The 27,236-nt window shown below is 38.6% G+C and overlaps 1 long non-coding RNA gene across 1 annotated transcript; it reads right to left on the bottom strand.

Moving 5' to 3' along the window:
* Nucleotides 1-27,236, bottom strand: LOC125174771 (uncharacterized). The gene is made up of 3 exons (XR_007155554.1): nt 27,225-27,236; nt 20,480-20,486; nt 1-113 (listed from the first exon to the last, which is right to left on the bottom strand). It is a non-coding gene; the product is annotated as an uncharacterized LOC125174771 (long non-coding RNA).

Genomic DNA, 27,236 nt, shown 5'->3' with positions numbered 1-27,236 from the left:
GAGCATCAAATGAAGACTTCATTGGGGTTTATAGTGGCTTTCTGATTTTGGTAGTCCATTGAAGACGGGAGTTTGAAAATTGTTGTATACTCTTAACGATTGTCTCCCATGTCCTGCCTGAAATACCATGATTGTTTGTGAAAAGTATCTTTAAATTTTTTTTTTCAACGTTTATTTATTTTTGGGACAGAGAGAGACAGAGCATGAACGGGGGAGGGGCAGAGAGAGAGGGAGACACAGAATCGGAAACAGGCTCCAGGCTCTGAGCCATCAGCCCAGAGCCTGACGCGGGGCTCGAACTCACGGACCGCAAGATCGTGACCTGGCTGAAGTCGGACGCTTAACCGACTGCGCCACCCATGAAAAGTATCTTTAAAAAGCTGGATATGGTTTGGGAAAAAAAGTTATGTGAACATGTCTCTTTTTCTTAAAATATCTTCTTGTACTGTACTCGCCCTTCCTGTGATGATATGCAATGAGAAAATGCCAAAGTGATGAGATGAAGCAAGGTGAATGACGTAGCATTGTGCTACTAATTACCTTCTGAAAGTAAGTCAGAAGGTGACGGCAAGTAACTGAGACGGTGGGGGGAAATTAGTCCCAATCTGCTTTAAGTGAGCAATTCTTAGCTTCCTTTAATGTAGCTCCTTGAGGGTAAGAATCAGCATGTATCCTCCTGCCCTCTTAACCACCCCACCCAGAAAAGTACACAGTGATTTGCACATAGACCAATAAATAGGAAATGAAAATTGGATGTCCTAGGAAAAATAAATCAATTATTTTTGCCTTCGCATATATTTTAATTTTCTGGACTACTGATTGATGAGCAAATTATTAAAAGAGAAATACTTCAAAAATCTACAAAGATCTTTTCTTTAAAAAATATAGACAGACATTTGTAAATTGAACAATATTTATCTTTAAATTTCTATAACCAAAATTATCTGTGCGGCCACAGAATTGTTAACTGGTTACTTTTGTCATTTAGAGTCATTTTTTAATCACTTTCCCTTTCAAGAGAAAGTCTCTTTCAAGACTTTCTGGGAAATTTCCCTTTCAGATTGGGTCAAAGTCGGTGGATTTCCTACTTTCTGTGAGACAGCCCACTGGAGGAAAACACTAACTTACCAGGATGGGTAGAGATAAAATTCCTGTGAGGAACAGTTGAGCTTGAAGAGGCATTCCCAGGGTTATATTGGAATGACATTTCGAGGTGGTTAAGTCAGAATTGTAGTGGTTGGAAGAAATCAAGATTATAGCAGGAAGGTTAAAGCATTTAAAAGCTGAGGCAGCACTGATCAAGATTTAAGGAGCCATCTGGGAAGCAATTCTGACTCCACAAGCAGCATTTGCCAGTCTACCCCTTTTGTTTCATGCCCAGAATTTTTGGAGAGGAGTTGATAAGAGGAGAAGCAGTGCAGAAAGAGAGAAAGTGCTTGCCATGCTAGTGGCTTTTCTCTTCCTTTCATGTTCCTTAACTCAGCAACAAACTATAATCCCTATTAAACACAGATACGACGGGGGCCTTTTTCACCTGAGAGGAATTGCACTCTATAACTGAAAGCCATCATATGCTTTTGCTAGCACATTTGGTGTTACTAATGACTTGGAATACTGGAAGATTTTTCCAGTCCCTCACACAAAAACAGAAGTGGCCACATCAGTAAGGCAGCACTAAAGAGAATTTTGAGCATCTGGATATTTAAGTAATTAAGATGTCCCAGAATACTTCAGTCTATTATTCAGCACAAACCAAAAAAGAAGTCGGTTCCACAATTCACAGCTATATTCCCAGACTTATCGTACTTATATCTTCTATAGGCTGAACACTGGACTCAGAGTCCCAAGAACTGCAAATGAGCCTGATACCACTTACTATCTTGTAACTTGGGCAAGTTACTTAGTCTTTTCAAGCCTGAATTTCCCCACCTATGAAACTGGAATATTTTTATCTGTCGTACTTAGACAAGAGAGACCTTGTAAAGCTCAAAAGAGGAAATGGATATGAAAGCATTTTAAAATTCTAAATCACTATGCAAGAGATGGTGTTAAATGAATTAGTGGGGGTCCTTTGTTGATTTTTGATTAAGTTCCACTAACCGTCCAACATTTGGGTGGTCCTGACCTGACCATTATCCAGTCCTCAGGCAGACCTTTCATTGTCTGAATCTAGTATTGGGTGGAGCATGAATTAACTGAAACCAAATCAAATCTCTGTCCTGCTTGTTCCTGACAGACCTCCTAGTAATTAGCATTCCAGAGTTGCTTTCAAAGATGAGAACTGCAAGAGAAATAATAATTGCATGGTTTTTTAAACTATAGGGAATTGTCCATCTCATGTATTCTATTATCTGGGAGCATCCAAATTAATGATATCAGCTCATGTATTCCATAAGAATGTACATAAATATTCATGTTCTTTGCTCGAGTTCTAAAAAAAAAAAAAAAACTGTAGTGAAAAGTATTCCTTTGCCCCTTGGATTTTAGTAAAGATGTTTTATTCTTCCTACTAAATCATTTCAAATTATGTTCCATGCCCGTAGTGTGCATTATATATCCTGCCAGTCAATAGCTAGACTGCAATGGCATTCATCCAGATACTCATTTTTACATAAATGGTTTTAAAACACGTTCTCTATATTACATCCTAATCTCATGCTGGCCCAGCAAAATATACATGATTCAATATAATGCAAATAATATTATGATGAGAAAAAGTTACCAAGGAGTCAAAATGGTGTTATAAAGACTTACTATAAAATCCATATGCTCACTCTGAAAATGTTCCAAATAAGCACTAGAAACTGACAGTTTAATGTGGTACTGAAAAGGTCAGATCAAGAAGCAGGAAGGCTCATGAAACCAAAGCACATGCAAAAGAAATAGCCACACGAGTATCATGACTCCTGTAAAGAATTCCATATAACACAGGACCTGAATTTCTAGTCCCAAACTTAATTTACTTCTGTTCATATCAGAGACAAAATATCTTTATTAGAAATACTGGAAAAGCAGAGTAATGTAACTATTGTGTGTTTGCATTAATCCAAATCAATGGAAAATTTAGCCACAAAATACCTTCCTTAGAATAAATGTGAACACCTACACTTTAAATCTCCCCACATACCAAGATTTTACATGTCCATCTGCCATTTAATTCAGTTGTCTAATGAGAATTCTCCATGTGCATCACACTTGACTATGTTTTCGTACAGTTTGCAGCTGGCTTTCTAGAATAATGTTTCAGGCATGGTTATTGGCTTATATATTCCTATGGTGATTTCTCAGAGTGAATATCTTAAATAATTTTCGCTTACCTAAGTGTAGCTTCAAATATGCTTTTAATAGGGACCCTGAAGGATTTGCCAAGACCTTGTATTTTAAATTTATGGCCTATTATGACACCATCCCTATATTTTATTGCGTTCCCACATTCCTGATGGAGAAACTGAGGCAGAAAGGGGAGACTCTGATTCAAAATACTCAGCGATTCAGTCCAGCAACGGAACTCAAGTTTCCAAATTCCTTTTATTATAATAGTTTTCTCAAGTTGCCTTAGAAGATCCTCCTCCAGGCATGATCAGAACTCTGACAAACAACTAACTGCTTTGAAAAACAAGAAATTATCTGCTGGAACTCCCTTAAACTGGCATATGTGAAATCAAAAGCCAAAAGGACCAAATAATCTTGGCTCAGGCTGCATGATAATTCCGACAGTAAAACTCTGAAACGCAAACATGCAACCGTTCAGAAAATAAAATAAAATAAAATAAAAGCTTCAACATTTCTCTCAATCCAACATAAATCAAAACAAACAATAATGGTCATGAGAGGTTTCCAAACTGGCCTGGATAGAGCAAATCCCTAAGCTCCAATGTAAAATAATTGAGGAGAGGCTCTCTTCTCTCAATCAGGCAGCAAACCCCAGGGTAACAGGCCCTCTTCTCTTCTACTTTCCCACCAATAAATACAGCCACCTGATCAGTGGGAATCAGGGTGTACCTGCTCCAAAGGGAAGTGGCAGCCAGCCCCCAAACTCCATTTAAATGAAAATAGGGGTCAACAAAGTAGTCAATCAATCACGTATTTTTTGTATGGAGGGAAAGCACAAGAAAAATAAAAAGGAACATAGAAATCATAAGCAGAAAGCAGTCTAACCCAGCTTTCTCCTAACTCTAGAATGAGAACTTGGAATTACGACAAGAAAAGATTGAATTTTGAGGATTCTTTGGTTTGTGGCTACTGCTAAGTACCCTTATATTTTGATTCAAGTTATTTATTGACTCTTACAGCAATACTGGTAGCAATGTGCACTTAGGAATTCGACCTTTTTTAATTCTAAAATTGATAGGCCTTTTATGCCTCAAAAATATAGAATGAGAATCAGTAAAAGACAAACAACAATGTCACAGCAATCAGTTGTAAGTCAGCAAAAATAATAGCAATAGAAACAAAAATCCTAACTTGCTAGCTCAGAGACACCACTCCCTCCCTTCTAAATGTTTATTACAGTATAGGTATAATTTTATTTGTACTTTGTGATTCTTTCATGACAAATTCTGCCTCCACGTAGGAGTCATTTTGTAACTGTTTTGAATGGCAAAGTGTGTTTTGAATCATTCAAGAATTCATAGCAAATTAAACTATGCAAAACCAAATTTCATACATCTCCTAGAACTATTTCTAAACTGAGAGCCATTCAAAGAAATTTTGTGTTCATGTATATTCCATCTGTTACAAATTCATGACTTTTTAAAGGAAACTGTTTATAACAAGCATAGAATCATAAGCTTGTAAACGAAGTCTTTGGAGACCACCTACTACAACCCGCTCAACAGAAGAGGAGACTGGGTTAATAGGCCAAACCCTTACCTTCAACATGACAGTTTCAAATAGAAAATAAATCTAGTTTCAACCTTCTGCATGTTGCTGTCCAGTTCTCCCAGCACCATTTGTTAAAGAGACTGTCTTTTTTCCATTGGATGTTCTTTCCTGCTTTGTCAAAGATGAGTTGGCCATACGTTTGTGGGTCTAGTTCTGGGGTTTCTATTCTATTCCATTGGTCTATGTGTCTGTTTTGGTGCCAATACCATGCTGTCTTGATGATGACAGCTTTGTAGTAGAGGCTAAAGTCTGGGATTGTGATGCCTCCTGCTTTGGTCTTCTTCTTCAAAATTACTTTGGCTATTCGGGGCCTTTTGTGGTTCCATATGAATTTTAGGATTGCTTGTTCTAGTTTCGAGAAGAATGCTGGTGCAATTTTGATTGGGATTGCATTGAATCCTGAGAAACTTAACAGAAACCCATTGGGGAGGGGAAGGAAAAAAAAAAGAGGTTAGAGTGGGAGAGAGCCAAAGCATAAGAGACTGTTAAAAACTGAGAACAAACTGAGGGTTGATGGGGGGTGGGAGGGAGGAGAGGGTGGGTGATGGGTATTGAGGAGGGCACCTTTTGGGATGAGCACTGGGTGTTGTATGGAAACCAATTTGACAATAAATTTCATATATTAAAAAAAATAAGAAAAAAAAGAAAATAAATCTATTAAGGCATTGCTAATGGCTTTTTAAAACATATTGCAAGCTATTACTCTTCCATTAAAGGCTTGTTCTGATTCTTTCTAACTCCAAAAGAGAAGTTTGCAACTTGCTTCCTAAACATAAGCCATGTGTACACTTAGCGAACTGTTTATAATTCTGATTTTCATACATTATTTGTATTTTATTATCCCTTAAGGTATCATTTTCTAAAGAGTAAATGGGAAATGTGTACGTACATGTGTGTATATGTACATGTGTGTGCGTGCGCACCTTTAAGAACTATCATAGGCACACAGGAAACTTAAGTAGTTGCCTCTTTGTGGCCTCTGGAAGACAGCAAGAATTAATATTCATGGCTGCATGTAATGAATTTTCACTGTCAAAATCATTGTGACATTTCAAGGGAAAAAGCCCCACAATTTCTGAGTAGCTATAGTGAATGTAACATAAATTATACCAACTGGTTCTACTTTCTTCCTGCAAAGAGAATGAACTGAATTGGTGGGTGTAAGCCAACATCTTAGAATGTGCCAGTTCGTGGATCTCCTTTCACCCAAATACGAGACTCCATTTGATAACTATTCTTTTATGCCAAATAAATCCAGATCTTAAAAGCCCTTATTTCAGTAAAGTTGAAGGGCAGAGACAAAACAGCACGATTCCTGCAAATCCTTGGAAACAAAATGAAAACTTATCTGTCAAAGAACTGCAGAACTCTAAACTTGAGACCATCTTGCTCAACATCCTCATTTCAAAGATAAGAAATCTCCAGCTAGAGAGGTGAAGGGCCGCAAAGTGTGGCTCATAACTAGAACTCTGAAGACCCATCTACCTGAGTGGTTTTTCTGACTGACAAATGCAATGAGAGAAGTGGCTAATTGTGGTTCTTCCTGAAATCAGAATGTGACCTCCACATATACTCACATCTTTTCATCTGTGATTTTCATATTGATATTTACATGTTTATAAAATAAACCTACACTCAACTCCTTTAGACTATTCCTATTTAAAACAAACATTTTGTTTCCTCAAACTCAGTAACCTTGCTCTTAAAACTTCCACATAAAAGTTCCCTCTATAATTTAAAGATCTCCTACATCCATCTCCTCCATGATGATTTCCTACAGGCTTCAGCCAGAAAAGGAACCTTCTAAGCCCTAGGATATCCCATTCACATCTCTTATTTAGCATCTGTCACGTGCTTCGTCATAGTAATGTTATTCTATGTGCATTTCATCTGCCTCACCATGTCTAGAACACCTGGAGGTTAAGTCAGAATAGTATTTCTCCTTCAGTTACATTTGTAAAGCACAACATTTGTCTTTTGGGGAAGCCTGTCAGCCCCTGTGAAGTCACAATCTGATTTGTATCATAGTGAATTATTTATGAATCTGGATCCTGCAACAAATTAAGAAGCCCTCACTATCTAGGATTGTTTGTTTTTAAGATTTTTTTGTTGTTGTCCTTTTTTTTTTCTTTTTTTTTCTTTTTTTTTTTTTTTAGAGAGGGAGAGAGAAAGGCAGAGAGGCAGAGAGAAGGGGAAAGAGATGCTCAAGCAGGTTCCATGCTGTCAGCACGGAGCCTGAGGTGGGGCTCCAACTCATGAACCGTGAAGACCTGAGCCACAATCGAGAGTTGGACACTCATTTGTTTGTTTTCAAAACCTCCTATTGCACATAATTTAATTAATTAATTTTATATATTCTTACCCTAAAACAATCACCTGGATATGCATAATTGTGCAATAAAAATGACAGGGCTTGTCAAGGTAGGGTCAGGGGCGCAACATACAAAAAAAAAAGAAAACATTAAAAAAAAAGATAAACTAAAAACAATGGTAGCACAATTTTAAATATGATAAGTGGTTAAGAAATACATAAATATTACAATAGATATTTAGATATAGCACTCCACCTGGAATTTCCTTGAGGAAGTGGGCATCAGAAGCACTGTACCTTGTGAGTTACTGTAAAGTGGTAGAAGGAGGGTTATCTGGAATCAGATGGAAAGTTTAACACCAGATGTGGATGGGTGCGGCTCCTGACACACACAGAGAACTGAAGTAGCTGGAGATGTATGAGGTGTCCATGTTTTGTGTTTTCCCAGGCCACTTGGTTCAGCTGGGTGCAGTTTCCTGCCATCCCTTAGTATTTCTTTCAGAGGAAATTGTACATAAGCCCAAGCAAAATTCATGTTATGCTCAAAGTGTTCCCTAATATATCAATTGCACTGGAAGAAACTCACATTTTTAAAGTAAAGCGTTACAGCAGAAGTGACTGCATGTGTATCTTTAGATGCCAACGCTTTCATTCCTATGGATTCGATTTCCAGGACAGAGATTGATGGGTTGAAGGATTTACGTCTGTAGTTTTTGTTTTGTTTTGTCTCAGATACTGCTAGATTGCATCTGGGTTTTAACATTTTAAGATATTTTCTCTTTTCACATCCTTAGAGAAAACAATTCAGTCCCATACTGTACACCTCACATTTTTCCCAATTTGAGATAACAAGTGTGAGACTGGATGAGATTTTCAAGACAGGATCCTAGATCTTGCTTTGCACTAGCCAAAGCAGCCAAACGGTTAATTTAAAGAACAAGGCTTTTCCTAGGACATCTAGGGAATGAGCCGCTCTTACTCATCTGCCCTTCGCTTCCATCTGGGTAGCTCAGGACCAGAAAAGAAGATTCTTAGAATATTCTTCAGACCCCAAGGTACTTTTTAAAATAAATTTTCTTCAGATTATAAAAATTAAAAAATTCTCTTTGGGACAGGGCTAAAACAGATTTTAAAAAGAAAGGGAAATAACATTTACTTATGACTCCACCAAGTGGAGATAACCATTTTTAATATATTGGCGAAGTCTATCACATGTTGACATCATATGATATTTAGTTCTATCTTGACTATTTTCATGTCAAGAATGAAATTAATATAAATATAATTTTATATTTATGTTACTATATATTATTATCAATGCTATATTTATAGTACTTAATTATATTTTATATAATTATTTATGTTTATATTAATACTATATTAATTACATTAATATATTATATTAATTTCTATTTATATTAATACTATATTATATTAATACTATTATATTAAAACTATATACTTTATATGAACACTAATACCCCATTTTATAATATATCATAATTTAGACATTTTTCTACTGTTAAAAATTCGATTTTTCATATGTATTCTATTATAAAAATCTGTTCCATTGACGTTGTATGTATATAAATATAATTGTTATATATATTTCTATATATACATGTATCTTATATATATCATATACATATAATTATTAGTATACTTTACAAGGAGGATTTCTGGATAAACATAAAAATATGTTTAAGGCTACTGACATACTTTGCAAAATTCCTCTTCCAAAAAGGTATACCATTTACAACTCTACAAATCCGGCTTTAACTAGATTTTAATATTTTTTGTAAGCCTATCCTAATTTGATGTTTGAAATGTTTCATTTCCTTCTAATTTGTATTTCTGTTACTTGTAAGGATAAAATGGTTTACTATTTTTAATAGCCACTGTCTTTCCTCTTCTGAAAATTCTCAGGTTCTATCTCTTGCCTCTTAATTGAGATATAATCAGTCTTGACATATTAATTATATCAATCCTTTGTCTATTGTATTTACTGCAAATATTTTAAGTTTGTTGTTCATCTTTTTATTTTTGAGGGTTTCTTTTATATTACAGATGTTTTACTAACATTTTAAATTTTTATCTCATTAAACTTATCAAAGTTCTCCTTTGATCAGGGGCACCTGAGTGGTTCAGCTGGTTAAGCGTCCAACTCTTGATTTTGGCTTAGGTCATGATCTCATGGTTCATGAGATTGAGCTGCATATTAGGCTCTGTGCTGACAGAGTGGAGCCCGCTTGGGATTGTCTCTCTTCCTCTCTCTCTGTTCCTCCCCTGTGTATGCACTCTCTCAAAATAAATAAATAAACTTAAAAAAAAAGTTTCCCTTTGGTCACCTCACCACCACAGTTGAGACAGAAAACAGTTTCATCACAGCAGAAATTCCCTCATGCTCCCCCTCCACCCCTGAGCCCTAATTCCTGGCAATCACTGATGTTTTCCATGCATATAGTGTTCCCAGGACGTCATATGATGAACTCAAAACATGTAACCTTTGGGGTCTGGCTGCCTGCATTTAGCAAAGCAAATTTGAGATTCATCCTTGTCGTGTTAGTCATAGTTCATTTTTGTCATCGCCGAGTAGTAATTCATGGTACAAATGTACCACAGTTTATCTGTTAACTACCTGAAGGACATCTTAGTTGTTCCCGGTTTGAGGCAAATATGAATGAAAGTGCTATACATTTCCAGACAGGTTCTGTGTGAACACAAGTTTTCATTTCTCTTGGATAAATACCTAGAAGAATTTCTGGAGCATATGGTAAGTTCATGTTAAACCCTGTAAGAAACTGCAAAACTATTTGCCAAGTGACTATAGATTTCTGAATATCTTCTAGCAGTTCCAGCTGCTCCAAACCCTATCAGGACCTAGTATTCTCAGTTACTTTTTTTAACCATTCCTATATATATATATATATATATATATATAGAGAGAGAGAGAGAGAGAGAGAGAGAGAGAGAGAGAGAGAGAGAGAAAGCTGTCAGCACAGAGCCTGAAGTGGGGATCAAAGCCACAAACCATGAGATCATGACCTCAGCCAAAATCAGATGCTTAACTGACTGAGCCACCCAGGCGCCTTGCAAAGGCTTTTTAACGTTGCCCTTCCCTACACACAGATTAAGCCTTTTGTTTCATAGACGATATAGGAAAGAAGTGTCCTGGTGGGCTTTTGGACATTCTTCAGTGATAGCAGCTCTATTACAATTAATGAGTGAGATCCCATACTATCGGGCTTATGCATAACCTCCATCCCTGCCACCATAGCTCATTGTGTCAGCACTGGAGAAACCAAGCAAAGGCTAACTGACAATAACTGGCTAAGACACTGTGTCCACTGGGGGTTAGTGCTTATTCCACGGGTGATGCCCTCTGGTAAGAGATAACATTTCATAAAAAGACTTTCATATTTTCCCACCTCGTAGGTCTATCCATGCGCCTCTTTCCCAGACGTCCTTTTCTCCATTCAGCATATCCACTTCCACCCTGGCCCAGCCACCAAACCATTAGTTACAACTCAGGAGTCCATGTATATTCTTATTTTGGACTGCTTTTCTTTCCACACAAAGTGGAATGACCAAAGCTCTGCTTATTGGGAGAATATTCCTTCCCTACTCCCTTTCAGCACTATCACAGGTGAGATAGCAGGAATCCTTTTATAGCTTGCCCTTATATATCAAGCCGACACATATGTGAAACAAACTCTGCTTTTATTCTCTGTCCATTGGCTGATTTTAAGGAACTCCTCATGACTGTAAAACGAAGGAGAGAGGCTCTGGTACATGGTTTCAGATGGCAGGTGTCTATGGACCACCACTTCAGGCTTGACCCCAGATGTGCTACTCCCTTCTTAAAAAGGATTACTGTTCTCCGTCTGACCTTACAGCTTCATGAGTCTGACAATATTCTGCTAATGATAAGCAGCTCTAGCTGCAAGATCACACTGTGTCTCAAGGTGAGACATTCCACCTCCACTCACACCCAGCAGAAAACCAAGAGCTGTTTCCAGCCGGTTTGTATAGTTCTCTACCGCAGATACATTACAACATCTACTGCATTACAATAATTACAGATGGAATTCCCCTGTTTCAAAACCACAATCGACATTGTGATTCACCTACTGGAGTTTTTCATAATCTCCACAGGACATCTTGCCGCACCACACATACTTTATTACCAAAAGGTCTCCTGAACTGCAGGCCCAACTGGCAGGGCTTATCCTATAGCTGAGCTGCCACCAAAACCTTTCCTGCTCTGGGCCTCACTCAAAGCCAGCATGCTTCTGCTGGGACATATTATCAGAGTAGTATATCCAAGTATAAAGTGTGCTGTCTCTGAACCAGAGAGGCCCTCAAAGCACTGTGCTTTATTCTTAATGGTAGGAGTTTCCTTTACATTGGAGGGATATCCTAGTCACCTCACTAATGTGCTGGGAAAATGAATCTGCAGAGTTTATTTCCTACCATGTTTTGTACCAAGGCCTCCAACGTACTTATTTGTCTAGTCCAAATAACATGGTATCATCAATAAATCAATGTGATGTTTTATGGGACATCCAGGTGGTCCAGGTCCTGTTGGGATCACATTGTGACAGAAAGTGAAAGTTAATAGGGCCCTGATGTAAGACCATAAATGTATACTGTTGTTTCACTCATGTGAATGAGACCTGCTTCTATCTTCCTAATAGGTATCGAAAATAATGCATTTTTCAGATCAGTGGTTGCATGCTTTGTACCTGAGGTTCTTCTCTGGCAAAAATACAGCAGCTATAATTGAAACTACCCTTTGGTTGAATTTACTCTCCTCTAGGATCCAATCTGGTTTTTGTAGGGGCCAGATAGGTGAATTAAATGAAGATGTGATAAGGAACCCTTCCCCTGACACTAAATCTGTCACCACCCCCTCTACTCGAGATATATATTGTTTTAAATTCACTGGTTTGACAGTGGAGTGGGGGCCATTTTCAGATGCATCCCCTAAATCCTTCCCAGTGGAAATCATAACAACAATTTGTTATATCTTCTTATATAACATGCTTAGAAACCAGTATGTATATTCTTCCAACTACCGAGTATGTATATTCCAATTATACATTCAGGGACTGGGGAAATAACAGTGGGGTGAGTCTATGGTTCTAGTGAATCCATGTGACCTAGTCTGGGGCCAGGACTCCATCTCCTACCTGGCTCCCACATATCCCCACTCTGATAAGGATACCATGATGATATTTAGTACCAAGGTACCAATGTCAACTCAGACACTGTACCCACTAGCCCTCGAAATGTCTAGGTTTTACCAATGGACAGTTTTTTCCCAATGGACAGTTTTTCCCAATGGACAGTTACCTGAGTAAATATTCTAAGTCCCTTTGGGAAAGAGCTGAGTAAATCATTGCTGTATATACTTGCCACGGTGTTGTGGGCTCCTTCCTCATGGAGACCAGGCTTCTCCCTGTGTCAGTGGGTCCAGGAAGCACAACTTTCCTTTGGGTGTCTGCTTTGACATCTCGATCAACCACTCTTGATTTCTTTTGTTAGCATAAGTTAGGTAATACTCTTAGTGGCTGCCATCTATCATGCCCCTGGAAACATTGATTTTTTTTTTAAACCATTGCCAGAGATCTATGCAAGTCAGGTCCCCTGGCTGCCAAGCCAACCATGCTATTCATTATGATAACTGCACCTACCTTGTTTATGGTTAATTGCTACCACGTGGTGTTTTTACCATCCCCAACTTAAACAGGACAGCAATAAGCTTCTCAGCCATGCAGGTGCATGTCTCCCAAATTCTTTACCACTTTGGTAAATAGCATGTCCATAAGGCCTTCCTATGGGCATAGTCAGCTGGTAGATGTTCCAGCCTTATTTAGATATCCACTTGAGCAGGCCCTGATCCCTCAGTCTTTTGATCCCTGCCTCTACCATCTACCACAGGAGTCCCAACATTTCTACTTCACTTAATGTGGTCTGTCATTTCTCTGAAGATTCTGAGCAGCATATTAGCTCTATCTCCTGGGTTCTTGATAGGGTGTCAAATCTTATAACCTGGAAGAATGCTCTCATGCAGATAAATTCTCCCTTATCCAACTTGATGTTCTACCTCCACTCCTTGATCCAGCACCTTCATGATATAAGTACATCATACACACATTCCTGGCTCCTGCCAGTACATATTAGCCGGGCCCAGTAGTTCCTCGGGTATATATTCTCTTTGTTCCCTTAGCAGGCCCAGCCCTCTCTGGCTGGGTTATGTTGTGAATTAGCCCTAGTTCTCGGTCTGGTGTCCAGGGTTAAGGATGGTTCCTGAAAAGAGTGTGTAGTGTCTCTCAAACCCTGTGTGTCATCTTCAAGCAGCAAGGAGGACTAGCATTTAAAATGTGGAGTGGGCCACTTCTGTGGGTCCAGAGCTTAAGAAGATCTGAAGATTCAAGGTTTTTAAAGACATAAACACAGATGTTCCCATTTCAAGCCTCAAAGTTCTGCATTCTAACCGGGGCCCTAATCTTGTTAAAGTAGACTTGTGGGGGTTGAAAATTAACCTTCTCTGAAATTCCACTAAGCTCATAATCAAGTCTTGGGCTCGATCCTCAAATTCTTCTTCCTCTGCTTGTAGGAGATAAAATTCTTTTTGTATGCTTCCAAGGCAACCCTCTGGCCTGCACACTTCACCTTAAATTTTTGATTAGCCATCCTTAACTTTTAATTTTCTCCAGCGCAGTGCTTATGCACAGCAAAAGCCAGCTGATTCCATTGGCTTAATAATCACTTATTTACTGCAACTTCTCAAAGGCGTGGGATATTGCTCCTACCAGAATATTCCCTTCCACTGTATCCCATCTTAATTCACCACTTGAGAATATTCTAACTGCACTGCCAGACATGCCAGAGGCTCAGTGTCCAAGCCACCATCAGGGGCAGGGTTCTCACTGCCCTCCAGCTAGCAGGTGATCCAGCTCTAAAATTCCATTGTAGAGGCTCAGACCACCACTGACCAACTAGTATTTAAGCTGGGTTCCCTAGAAAACAGACTTACAGGCTGAACAACACCCATAAAGGAGGAAGTTGAACTGCAGTACAGTTGCAACAGGGGCCTCAGCCAATCCTGCAAGAAGCCCTGGAACTAAAATAGCTTTTTAGAGTTTTCTAGAATTAAGCCAAGGAGGCAGGGTCTCTGTACCCCCACATATTTCAATTATTTAATATGAGCGGTCTCCAGGAAGAGAGGTACCCTTGAACAAGACAGTTCCCTTTATTCTAGAGCAATGTCCAGAGATACTCAGCTGTAAGTTGTTTACAGCCATTATTCCCCACAGGTGTGGGAATGGGTGCCACAGACCTGTAGGGCGAATCTGGATGGTACATCACCGTGCTCATTACTCACTTGCACAACAGCAACATTACACACTTTTCCAAATATCTTGGAAAAGATATTTATAAAAGTCAATATGATGATCAGGTAGGAGAAAAAAATGACATCCTAAATGGGGAATTCAACATGCTCAAGCAAAAGTGGAGTTTGAATATTACAACTATCAGGAAAGATGTTCACAGAAGTCCACATAATGAACACAAGTGAGAATAAACTGTTATAAATGGAAAGATACCATCATATAGTCAAGTAGTAAGTAAAAATAGGAAGGACCAAACAAACTCTGGCTGAGATGAGCTCTCATGGCACCAGACGCAGTGTTAGTCACACAGTCTCCCCAGGCCAACCACCTTCCAGTTGTTACAGTGTATCTGAACAGATTTTCTCTGCTTACCTTCTGTCCACTCACTGTTCTGCCTCAGGGGCAGGGACAGCAGTAATGATGGAGGTCTGATTCTAAAATGGATACTGTTCTGTGCAATTACATCAACTAATACTATCCAGTCATCTCTCTATTTTAACTGGGAAAAACTAGCAAAGAGAAGAGATGGGGATGGGACATCTAGTTGCTGGTTCATCATGCAAGGAGATTGGAAGCCACCACTCTGTCCCAACAACAAGCAACAAGTTGAACAGACTAAAAAAATCAACAACTCATCATTTATCCCTAACAGAGGAGAGGACACAGGGAAAACCACTGCCCCCAAGATTAGAGAGAGGCAAATACAGGGAGTCACGGCCCCCTGGAACAGAGACTTACCTTGGGAACCAAGTGCAGGGTAGGAAACAGGGAACTGTAATTGACAGATTTCTGGAGGCTCCACACAGACAAGTTCGAGAGTTAAACACTCCACAGGGACCCTGTCACAGAGGACCCCTACAATATTGTGAGATTTACTTCCACAAGCACCAACCAGACTCCCTCAGAAAACATCAGGAGAAAACACTCTCTTCTGCTTCCACTGGAGGGAGGAAGAAAGGAACCATTTTGAAATATCCCAGAGAGCTCCGTTCTTCTCTGACATTGGGGAAGAGAAATACCCAACTCCAGCCCTCTCTAGCCATCCTGTACCACCTAAGGGGAGGAGAAAACAAACAAAAAAACAAAAACAAAAATAAAACAAACCTGAAAAACACTTGTAAGTTCACAGTCGAGAGGCACAGACTTACCAAAAGACTGAGACCTAATCATAAGACTGTAGAATGCTTCTACTCCCCCAGCACCTCACCATCACATTACTAAAGACTGATTATGTAGCAATTCCCTTTACCTGGTACGTCATGTCCAGCCACCAAGAAAAAATAATAAGGCACAAGAAACAGTAAAAAAACAATTTCAAGAAGCAGAGCAAGTATCAGAACCAGACATGGCAGGGATATTAGGTTTATTTTTCAAGTTTTGTTTTAAGTTTATTTATTTATTTTCGGTGGGTGAAGAGGGGCAGAAAGAAAAAGAATCTCAGGCAGGTTCCATGCTGTGAACGCAGAGCCCCACTCAGGGCTTGAAACCACGAACCCTGAGATCATGACCTGAGCAGAAGTCAGACCTTAACAGGCTGAGCCGCCCAGGCGCCCCTGATGGGTTTATGAGTAAACTAGACACAGCTGAGGAAAGAATCTCTGAGCTTGAGGATATCTCAAAAGAAACTCTCAAAACTGGGGCGCGTGGGTGGCTCAGTCAATTGAGCGTCTGACTTCCGCTCGGCTCAGGTCATGATCTCACGGTTCATGAGTTCAAGCCCCGCGTTGGGCTCCGTGCTGCCAGCTCAGAGCCTGGAGCCTACTTCGAGTGCTCTTTCTCCCTCCCTTTGCCCCTCCCTCTCTCATGCTCTCTCTCTAAAAAAATAAAATAAATAAAAATTTAAAAAAAAGGAAACTCTCAAAACTGAAGAACAAAGACTAAAAAAACAGAACAGGATATCCAAGGACTATGTGACAATTATGAAAGGTGTAGCATTTGTGTAATGGGAATACCAGACAGAGAAGAAAGGAATAGAAGAAATGTTGGAAACAATGACTGAGAACTTCCCCCAATTAATATCAGATACCAAACCACCAAACGCAGCAAGCTCAGAAAACACCAAGCGAGATAAATACCCAAGAAAAGAGATTGAAATTACCTGAGTCCAATCTAATATCTCCTCCCAATCTGAGGGTTATTAGCATAGATTATAGGAAGCATGCATCTCAAAATTCTGGCCAGTTATCTAGATCAGTCTTCTTTCAATTTGGTGTGTCAACTATTATAGTCAAAAACTCTTGAGATCCACCAACCCCACTTACTCTGTTTGCCATGCCAAAGAAAATTCTTAACCCCATTAATGGTAGGAAGAGTGCAATTTTAAATAAAGAGAGCTGAATAAGGTATTTTCTGAACTTTAAGAAAGTCATATATAAATATGCTACAAAAAGTAAAGAAGTTATCATATTGTAAATATAAATATTCTACTAACCCACCCAAGGCCAACTTTAAACTCTGCGAACTGGCAATACAGATCAGCATGATCTTTAGATTTAAATAAACCTAGGTTCAAATCCTGGCTCCACTTCCTTGTAGCTTTGTTTTCATGGGCAAATTCAACCGGTCTAAGCTTCAGTTGCCTCTTACATAAAACAGATACATTACCGATGCCTATTTCCATTGAGTGCAGTAAGGATCATTTTGCAAAAGCATATGCAAATAGCACTGGATTTGGCACTTAGAAAGTCTTTCGTTAACAATATATACACTAATTTATTAGTGGTAGTGTTAATATTAGTTACTGTGTAAGCAGTCTCCTTTCTCTGTGTTCCTGGTTTGTCAGAACACAGCCTAACAGAAGCAAGAGTTCATTTCTTAGCGTTTTAAATTGTGGCCCTCCAGAGGACCAGCAACCCAACTGTGCTTGTTTAATGTGGTTTTTTCTGCACCATATGCGTGTGGGCTTTTAATAAATGCTATTTGATGATGATGATGAGTTCCTGGAGACAGAGCTGTGTTCAGTAGTCACTACATTATGCTTGGCCTAACTTTCTGCTACTCAACTCCAGGAATGCTCTTGTGAACAGTACAGAAACTTCTGAAATTTCCATTTGAGGTGAAGTACCACTGCCAGGAAGCCTCACAAAGGGAGTCATTAACCCTCACCCTTTTTTCTGGTGGCCCCTTCCAAACTGACCCTCAGAAGGGCCTTCTCAGCAGGCTGCCCTGGAGCTCGCAGAGTTCGGTGCATTCCACAGCATGCTATCTGCCGTGCTTCCCGGGAAAGCAAGGGGCTCATGGCTGCTGAGCTCAGTGGGCCAACTCCCAAAGTCCAAACGATGGAGAATAGTTTATTACAACTCCACCAAAAGGAAAAACATGACCAAGGCCTCGTAGACCTCAGCCCCTAATCGATACAAAAGGAGCTTACAGCTCCAGGGATTCAGACAAGGCTTAAACTTTAAAAAAATATTTGCATTAAAAACAGTGATGTATTAAAACACCAAGCCTGACAACTAAGATCAAAAGCAAAGACTTTTTCTCCTCATAACTTACATGAAAGTGACTGGGAGGTATGAAGGGCTTTTCATCCCATGGGATTAGGCTGCTCAAAAGAGCACAGGCTCTTTTCATAGGTAGTTTGCTTTCCAAGCCAAGAGGGCCTGGGTTTTCTGTTGGTAAGTTCTCCTCACTGCTATAAAACTATATTTGCCAAATACATTTGAATTAAAAGTCTGTTTTGTTTCAGATGTGCACCCTTATTTTTAGAAGATAAAGAATTTCTTCTTGGGTGAAATGTAAACTTTCTTACCTATGAAAACTTCTACCCTCCTGCCCAAGACTCGTAGTTGGAAGAGGTCTAGTGACCCCTGGTACAACCTTTCCAAGTAGGATGCTTTGAACAGAGTGCTGTAAATGAACAATGCTTCCTTTCAGACAACCTGGCTTCTCCAAACACAGAGATAGCTGTGATGCTTTGCCAGACCAAGAAAGAGCCCTGAGTTTAACAGTGATGACTGGGACTTGCAGCAAAGTTATGAGCTTTGCAGACAGTCTGTCTATGCAGGCTTAGACCTGGTTTCCAAGGTTCACTGAGACTACTGCCTGAAATAGCAGGGAAGAGTAAAAAGTGATTCAAGAGAGTAGAAGGACATCAAATCACATTTGAGGGCAAAAAAGACACAGGGAGAGGCCCGAGACCACTGTGCCTCTCCTTGGAAAACAACAACAAGATTATAAATTTAATATTGCAAAAGTCATAGAAATGAGAAATTTTGACTTATTGCACCTAAGTTTATGTTAGCTGTTATACTCCAAGCCATTTAATCAAATTTTACAGTCACTTGATCAATCATTTCATCAAGTTTTAAAATTCATCCACAGAGATTTTGCAACAATATCCTGGAGATTTTTTTTTTTTTTTTGTATTGTGGACTAGTCTGTTGTTACTGGCAATGCGTGTAGGAACTAGTCCTGGTGACCTCTCTGTGAACCCACCAGAAAGTCAAAATTTGCAATTTCTTGTTCAGTGTAAAGCTGAGCTTTGACCTTGAGGACTTTGTTGTGGTGGCTTTCCCCAGGAAATCAAAGAGACTGGTCATTTCCCAAGTCCCCAGAAGCAGTTCTGTTGTGAGAATCTATCAGAGGCCTCTGAGTGAGCATCTCTCAACTTAATGGTTCAAGTACAAATTTTCATTGGTATATAGAGGCTATCATCTAAATCTCAAGTCTTGTAAGAGGTAACAGGAAGACAAAAGGATGAGGGGGGAAAAAAGGAAACTTTTTTGAGAAAAGAAGAGGTGAGATGTTATAAACTGTAATAGGAGAGTGTCTGTGCTGCATGACAGTATCAGTCTTTCTATCTTTTTGGAATGTCTCACTTCTTTTGTCCAGTACCTTCCATTGTTCTCGCTGGCTCTTCTCATGTTGAGAGCAAATACTTTCTCTGCCAATTACAATTGAATGTCTTACACCTCTGCTGAGAACATTCTGTAGATTGGACTTCATTCCAATTGACTTGGATGCCCTTCCTGTTGACCTTATTTTCCTTGTGTCTCACTTATCAGCCCTCCCTAAGAAGTCGGGGACTGCTAATCTACACCTCAGATGTTGACATAACTTTTGTCACCAGCAATTCGACTTGTCAAGAGCAGTTATGCATGCAATCAGATATCCAGAGCCCAGAGGTTCATCCTTATGATAAACTTCAGTGAGATATTCAATTTGTAGATTTATTCACTCCCATCCTCACATCCTCTTCCTTTTTTTACCCAACCCATGGGATGACTTCTCTCTCCTAGAAGCACAAGGCTTTGTGAGGGCCAGCATCAGTAAGACAGTATTAATTGAATGAACATCTGTTATTTGCTAAAACTTTGTGAGAAAAACAAAATATACATCATGAACAGAGCTGAAAGGGACCCTACAGCTTCAGTCTAAAAGTGTTATGTTTCCAACAAAGAAATTGGGATCCACAGAAGTAATTTTTTCAAATCATCCTGCAGTATTGTGGTGGGACTAAACAAGAAAATGGTTCTTATTGCAACTGCTGTGCTCCCCCTCACACGATCATGAGGCTTCCCATTTAGTTGTGATGACACCTTAAATTCTGTAACATTATAACCCAGAAAAATTTCCATATAAACTTACACGGTGTCCTCCAGTTAAAACAAAAGTCTATGGTGTTTGAAAATGTTTATTGATGGCTCATCTTCCTGATCAGATTCTCTACAAAAGCGAACTCTAAAGAGCTAATGCATTATTTTATTCTTTTTGTTGTTCAAATTCTCACTGACCTCAGAGGACCCAGGGAATCTTTTCTATCAACAGTCCTAAGAGAGTCATAAAAGAATACACAAGTCAGCAGTGACCTCAGTGAATACAGAGCTGCATATGACAGGAGATCTGAGTGGGAAGCTACATGTAATAATTGAAAGATGGTAACTCTTATTCTGAGCAGCAAAAACTATGGCAAATTAGGCTTAGTAAAGCATGTAGTTATATCCAAAATTTTAATCCAGCTAACCCATTCACTACTAAACACATGTGTCTCAAGTTCAGTCCAGAGATCCTTTGAAGGAAGCATGTGTGTGTGCATGCGTGTGCATGCATTTCATCCATACAACTTTCACTTAGTGAGAATTTGTGGAATAACTACAATGTGAGGAATAGAAGGACTTAGAGAAGAAACAAGAGAGCAGAGTCCCTGTATAGAAGCCATCTTGCTCAGCCATCAGTGCACTTGCCTTCATCCAAGTGTCTCATCTTTTGACTTGAACTAGATATAGCCCAGATGCTGGGAAGGAAACATAAAAAGAGCAGTCTTTACTTCAAATTTTCCCTACCAATACTTCATCTCTGCTAAAGCTCATTCTTGCTCCTGGTGTGTGTGGTCCTACTTTTTCAGATCTTTTCAGTCAAATCCTTAGCTCCTTGTTGTACAGACTCACGATTGGTATTACTAAGGCTACATTTTCTGATACTGCCTAGACCCTTGAGTCTTTAAGGGTCTCTCTGTTTCCTGGTCTGGGCTCACTGTCTCTGCAGTCCTCATTTCTTACTGACTCTAACTCAAGATACCTACTTGTGTTATCTCTGGACTTCACCAATTGTGCCTTTGATACTGTCATTGCTAGACCCTCCTGACATTCCAGTATCTTCTATTCCTGATATTCTAGAAAGAAATTAATGTTGACAGATAAGACATGTGAATGAGGTCTTAAAAACAATATCAGGGTGTAGATAAAAACCCTCTGGATACCAGCATGATCAAAAGTCATTCATTAACATTTAGAACTGCTCATAAATTAGCATAACCTACATAACTCTGACTTCTAAACAATCCAAACATTTTTATAATATTTTCAACATTTTGTCCGAAAAATTAAAAGGCATTAAAACAGACTTACATAAAGAATTTTGTCTAAAAATTTTCTCCTAGATATATGTTCTGGGGTCAGGACATATTCAGAAAGATCTCTTGCATTCTATCTAGTCAATTCCAGAATCTCACACCAATGATCCTGGAGCAATGATCCTCTTTTCTTCATTTATTTAAGATTAAAATGGCCCTGTGGCCTTGTACAAACACACGGTAGTAGCAGATATCAATGTATGCTGAAATAATTTTCAATTATTTGATTCAATTGTTTGATCTCTTAATCTTTCAGGAAAAAAATTAATGAAACAGACAACATTAACTTCTAATATTCCAGTTAACTGAAATGTTTAAATATTGAATACAGTGGAAATCTATTATAACTTGCTTTGCTAAATGACTTACATGTCATTTAACTGACTTGTAAGTGTCAGTTCCCTAAAATATGCCTGAACTGAGAAGACCTCACCAATTCTGCATCTACCAGTAACTATATTTAATCAAGTAAATTGAAGCCTTTAAGCCTCAATTCTCTTATGTGTAAAACATGGTGGTAGACATTCGACTGAATGAAATTTAAAGTCCCTTCCCAATGAGAAGTTGTTTGATTATGTGGATTTTATAACACTGTGTATCACCCAAATATTAATCCTGTTCTTTGGCAAAAAAATTTTTTTTTAATTAAAAAAAACCATAAGCACAACATAAAGGCTCATACGACATCTCAGTGTGCTAAAAGCCTGCAATTCTCATTGACTCTGAAAGGAGTTCTGCAGATGTGGAAGAACATAAATACTGGGGCTCTGTGAAGTGAAACTGAATGACTATGAACCAGCCAGCTGCACAAAGACTGACTTCACTTGAGCTGTGCTTTGGTGCCTTGTACTCACACCAGCTGTGCCCCAATCTCTGATCCAATTTTAGTTGGAACAAGAAAATGTTAGGAGAAGCAAGAGAGATGATTTACCTGAAGGAGATTAGACATTGCAAAATACCATGACTAACTTGCAAGTCATTGGTGATTAGGAAATTTCTCAGAGATATCTGCTAGGTTTCAAACTAATATCCAGTTGAATATTGACTATATACCCAACTCTGTAGGACTGGAAGGATAAATAAGGCATAGCTCTTGCCTTCAACTCTGTAAAAGAGACAAGACTTACACAAATAGATACAGCAAAATGCAATAGGGATTGACCCACAAATAACTGATATGACATTCTCCAAGAACTCCAAATAGGTTTTTGGCTTATCATGATCAGATCACTGTGATATATATCACATACACATAAATGATATGTATATACACACACATATATTGCAAGTCAAGAAATATGACCATGGTAATTAAATATTTTTAAAAGAGCAATACATAACTGAGTAAACGTGGGGAAAATTCAGTGTGGCATGTAATTATAACTCTAATGACTTTGTCTTATGTCACTAATAAAAGTGTTGGCATTTGTTACCTTAACAGAGATCAATAAACATGTCCAAGGTAGACAGACATTTCATATATGTCCCTGTATTAAATTAAATGTTTCTTGGAAGCACTTAAACTAAAAGCAAAATAGATGACTCCACCCCTAACACATTGTTCGTTGGGATTCCTGACAATCTTGTTAAAAATTAAAGGATTACAATTTCTAATTTTCATTATTTTCATGTAAATAGTTTTTAATGGAACCTACAATATCTTTAATGGAAATGGCATATTAAGTAGAAAATACAGAATAAACCTGAATGTCTGTAACAGTTTAAACTTCCTTATAAGATTGGCCACATGCATATAACTCCTCTCTTCAAAAATGTGCTAAATGTCAGCAAAGAAACTAAAAAATGTACATCTTGGAAGGACAAAAAAATGCGAAAGAAAACAACAGAGTTTGAGAGAGTTCAACAACTTTTTGGAACACTAATGGAGCATGGTAATTAACACCTGATGAAGGAGTAGTAACTAAATTAACTACAATCTGGAATGCTTAAAAAATGAGGGCCTTAAGTCAAGTTCCTTAGAAGCAGAGACTGAAATAGGAATTCCTGCATATATGATTTACTGATAGATTGCTCTCAGGAGAAACTTGTAAGGGCAATGAGGGAATCAGGCCAGAGCAGAAGAAAAAGTGAGTCAAACATGTGATTTTAGAGGAAGTCTAGCCCAGCCTGATCCCACAGAGAGCTCTGGAGGATAAAGTGTATTAAAAAGCTATCCCATCCAGACAGTAGAAGGCTGAGCTCTTATACCCCTGCATAGTTACTCCATGGCCTAGGAGCTGCCCCAGGCAGAGAAAGAAAAGTGTCATCTCCCTTAGTCCAGGACCATCATGCAAAGAACTATGTGCAGCCAGTATCTGCAGCAGCAGGGGGCTGGTATATACCTCTAGTAAAAGGGATTTGAGCAGGGTACCACCAGTATCTTCTACAGTACACCCTTGCCCAGCTGAGTCCACTTGTTTCTTATATTAAATTTACCCCATCTGGTCCCTGCTTCTCCAGAATTCTGGAAGTTCTACAATTTCCAGTACAACTTACAGGAGGAGAGTTAGTGACATGAGCTATTATCTCCCTGCTGAAGTTGTTCCTAAAACCATATTGACACACATTTCCCTCCACTGTTGATATATGCAACAACACAAACAGCATGGCTGAATCTCAATATAATTATGCCAAGTGAAAGAAGTCATACAAAAAAGTGTACATCCCGTATGATTCCGTTTATATAAAGTTCTAGAAAATAAACTCTAATTGATAATAAGATTAGGGGTTGCCTGTGGAGAAATTATGTGGACAGGAGAAAGTGATTACAAGGAAGCAAGAGGAAACTTTTCGGGGCAATATATATGCTCACCATCTTGATTGTGATGATAGTTTCATGAGTGTACATGCCCAAATTGTATACTATAAATATGTGCAGATTACTGTAGTCAGTTATAACTCAATAGAACTCTCAAAAAATACACTCAAAAATGAATAATTTTCAAATAAATATAGGAAATAAGTAACCCATATTATGCAGATAATGTCATTAATTAATTAATTAATTCAATAGTTACCATATGGCTACTGAGTGTGAGGCACTGCATTAGATGTTGGGATCAGAAATATTTGTAGAATATGACACGCTTTCCCAAGGATTTCACAGATTTGTGAAATAATAGTCACCTACCAGTTGAGAAAGATAAGCTATGATATTTATTTCAAAGATGATAGTTAATGTTCCCTATATTTCCTTTATATCAAAATATTGAATAAATCTAATAATGTTTGCAGTTCCTTTCACATAAAGCCTTCTTTTATTAGTAACTGTTTCTGCGTTATCGTCACTTTGCTAACCATTGCTCCTTGGATGGCCATAGTATCTTCACCTTTCAACACTAGTGTATTAATATTCCAAAATCATCATTACTTATTGACCATCACTAATAATGCAGTCACCTCTTAATCCATATTTTGACAGTGGATTTTCCAGAAACCTAGATTTGGTCCTTGCACCCTTCTGCTACTTGCATTTGGGGGCATTTCATTGCTTGTTAGCCTCTCTATAAAGTAGGAAAAAGGAGGTAAAAAATCCATCTAAAATTCTGCTAATAATAAAATCTTAATATTGGAAGTAATCTCCAAAGCTATCTATTCCAACAACTACCCAGTACTAGAATCTCCTCTAGCCGGTCACTGACATATTCACTCAAACCAGATCCTGCTTGAACATTCTGAATAATAACAGAGCCAATACTTAGCTACTACAATAATAAAATTTATGGTGCCCTAGTTTAGCTCTTTTCCATGTTGGCGGTTCAAATAGAAGCTCTGAGGGGTTATTGGAAACAATATTTAAACTTTGGTTAGGGAATAGTAATATGTATCTTAGTTATTATATATGTACACACACACAATGTTTGGCAGAAAGAAAGAAAGAAAGAAAGAAAGAAAGAAAGAAAGAAAGAGACAGGGAGAGAGGGAGACAGGGAGGGAGGGAGGAAAAGAGAAAAAGGAGAAGGAGGACGGTGGGAGAGAGGGAGGGAAGAAGGAAGGAAGGAAGGAAGGATGGAAGAAAGACAAGCATTCCTCCAAAATATGTTATAAAATACCTCACCCCCAGCATTTCCTGTAAGTAGAGGATGAAGGGTGAAAGAGAGGGAGAAAGGGAGGGAGGGAGGGAGAGAAGGAGGGAAGAAAATGTTAGACTAAAAGAATGAGTCCATTCTTGCTATGGGCTAAATTGTATACCCCTCCAAATTCTTTTGTTGAAGCCCTAACCCTCAATGTGACTGAACTTGGAAATAAGGCTTTGGGGTTAAATGGGTTCATAAGGGAGGGTTCCTGATCTGATAGGATTAGTGGCTTATAAGGAGAGGGAGAAGAAAGAGGTCTCTCTCTTCACCACTTGAGGACACAGTAAAAAAGCAGCCATCTGCAAGTCAGGAAGAGAGCCCTCACCAGAACCTGACCATGACTCAGACTTCCAGCCCCCAGAAATGTGAGAAAATAAATTTCTGTTATTGGAGCAAACCAGTCTACGGTATTTTCTTATTGCAGCCCTAGCCGACTAACACATTTAGTCTTAGTAAGACTTTTTTGAAGTCTATCAAGGCATTTGAGAGCTCAAAATACTTTTTTGTAAACCTCAAGTCAATTTAAAAAATGTTAAAGTCTCACTTTTGTTCAGACCACTTATTTAGTCTTAACCTGATTTTTTTTAATAAAGCAAAAAGAATATGGATGAGAAAGGAGCCTGCTAAAGGGGAGACTGGATGCCAGGATCTTGGACAGTATCATCTGACATAATTGATGCTCAGTTACTCTTCAGTAAAATGAACAACTGAAATTTAAAGTGACCCCAAAGTTTTCCTCCATTTACAAACTCTCTAAACATTTAAATTCAAAAGAATCTTGCAATATTGGAGGAAAAGGAACAGATTTGTAGTCAGTTTGGCTAAATGTATAAAGCACTTTGTAAAGATAATAGGGAATGATAACTACTTGCTAACAATGAACATTATGGAATTCTCCACAAGGAAGCTGAATTTTTCCTATTAAGGATTAAAGTACCCTAAAAGTGAATCTTACTATTATTTGGAGCTCAAGTGAAAAGAAAAATTATAGTTGAGGCCTCCAAAACTTTAGTCTGTAATTTTCCCCTCTATCTGAAATGATTCATTCATCCAACATACACTGAAGACTGAAGTACAAAGACAAAGCCTCCCAAAACTGGGAGTCAGGAACTGGAGAGCACACTATTATTAGTCAGTTTTTCTAATGAACTCAATAAACATTAATAAGTGGAAGTGTATATTTTTTATGTACAATATAATCTCCCCATTTAATACAACAAAATATGCACACTGAAAGAGACAGATATCCTAGATTCAGGGAATTTTAATGTGGGAGACACTTTAGATATGCTTGTTCTTGAAGTCACTTCAGATGGCCTTAGGGACAGCAAGCTGCCCCCTTGTAGGAGCTTCCATAGTATTTGATTCTCTTCCTTGTGACTGCATCTTGTTACATTATAATATCCTTTTTTTAAGTTTATTTACTTGTGAGAGAGAGTGTGCGTGCAGGGGAAGGGCAGAGAAAGAGGGAGAGGGAGAATCCCAAGCAGGCTCTGCACTGTCAGTGCAGACCCTGATGTGGGGCTCGATCTCATTAACTGTGAGATCATGACCTGAGCCAAATTCAAAACTCGGATGCTTAACTTCCTGAGCCACCCAGACAGACCCATTATAATATTCATCTAAATATGTCTACATATCACGAGGCATCAGGCACAGGAACCAAACCTTATTCATCTTTGTTTCCCAGGACTTTGCACCACATCTGACAC

This window comes from Prionailurus viverrinus, chromosome C2 (genome assembly GCF_022837055.1).
Source record: "Prionailurus viverrinus isolate Anna chromosome C2, UM_Priviv_1.0, whole genome shotgun sequence".
Classification (NCBI taxonomy): Eukaryota; Metazoa; Chordata; class Mammalia; order Carnivora; family Felidae; genus Prionailurus; species Prionailurus viverrinus.
The sequence above is the reverse complement of the archived record's forward strand: the minus strand, read 5'-3'. Positions and strand labels throughout refer to the sequence as shown.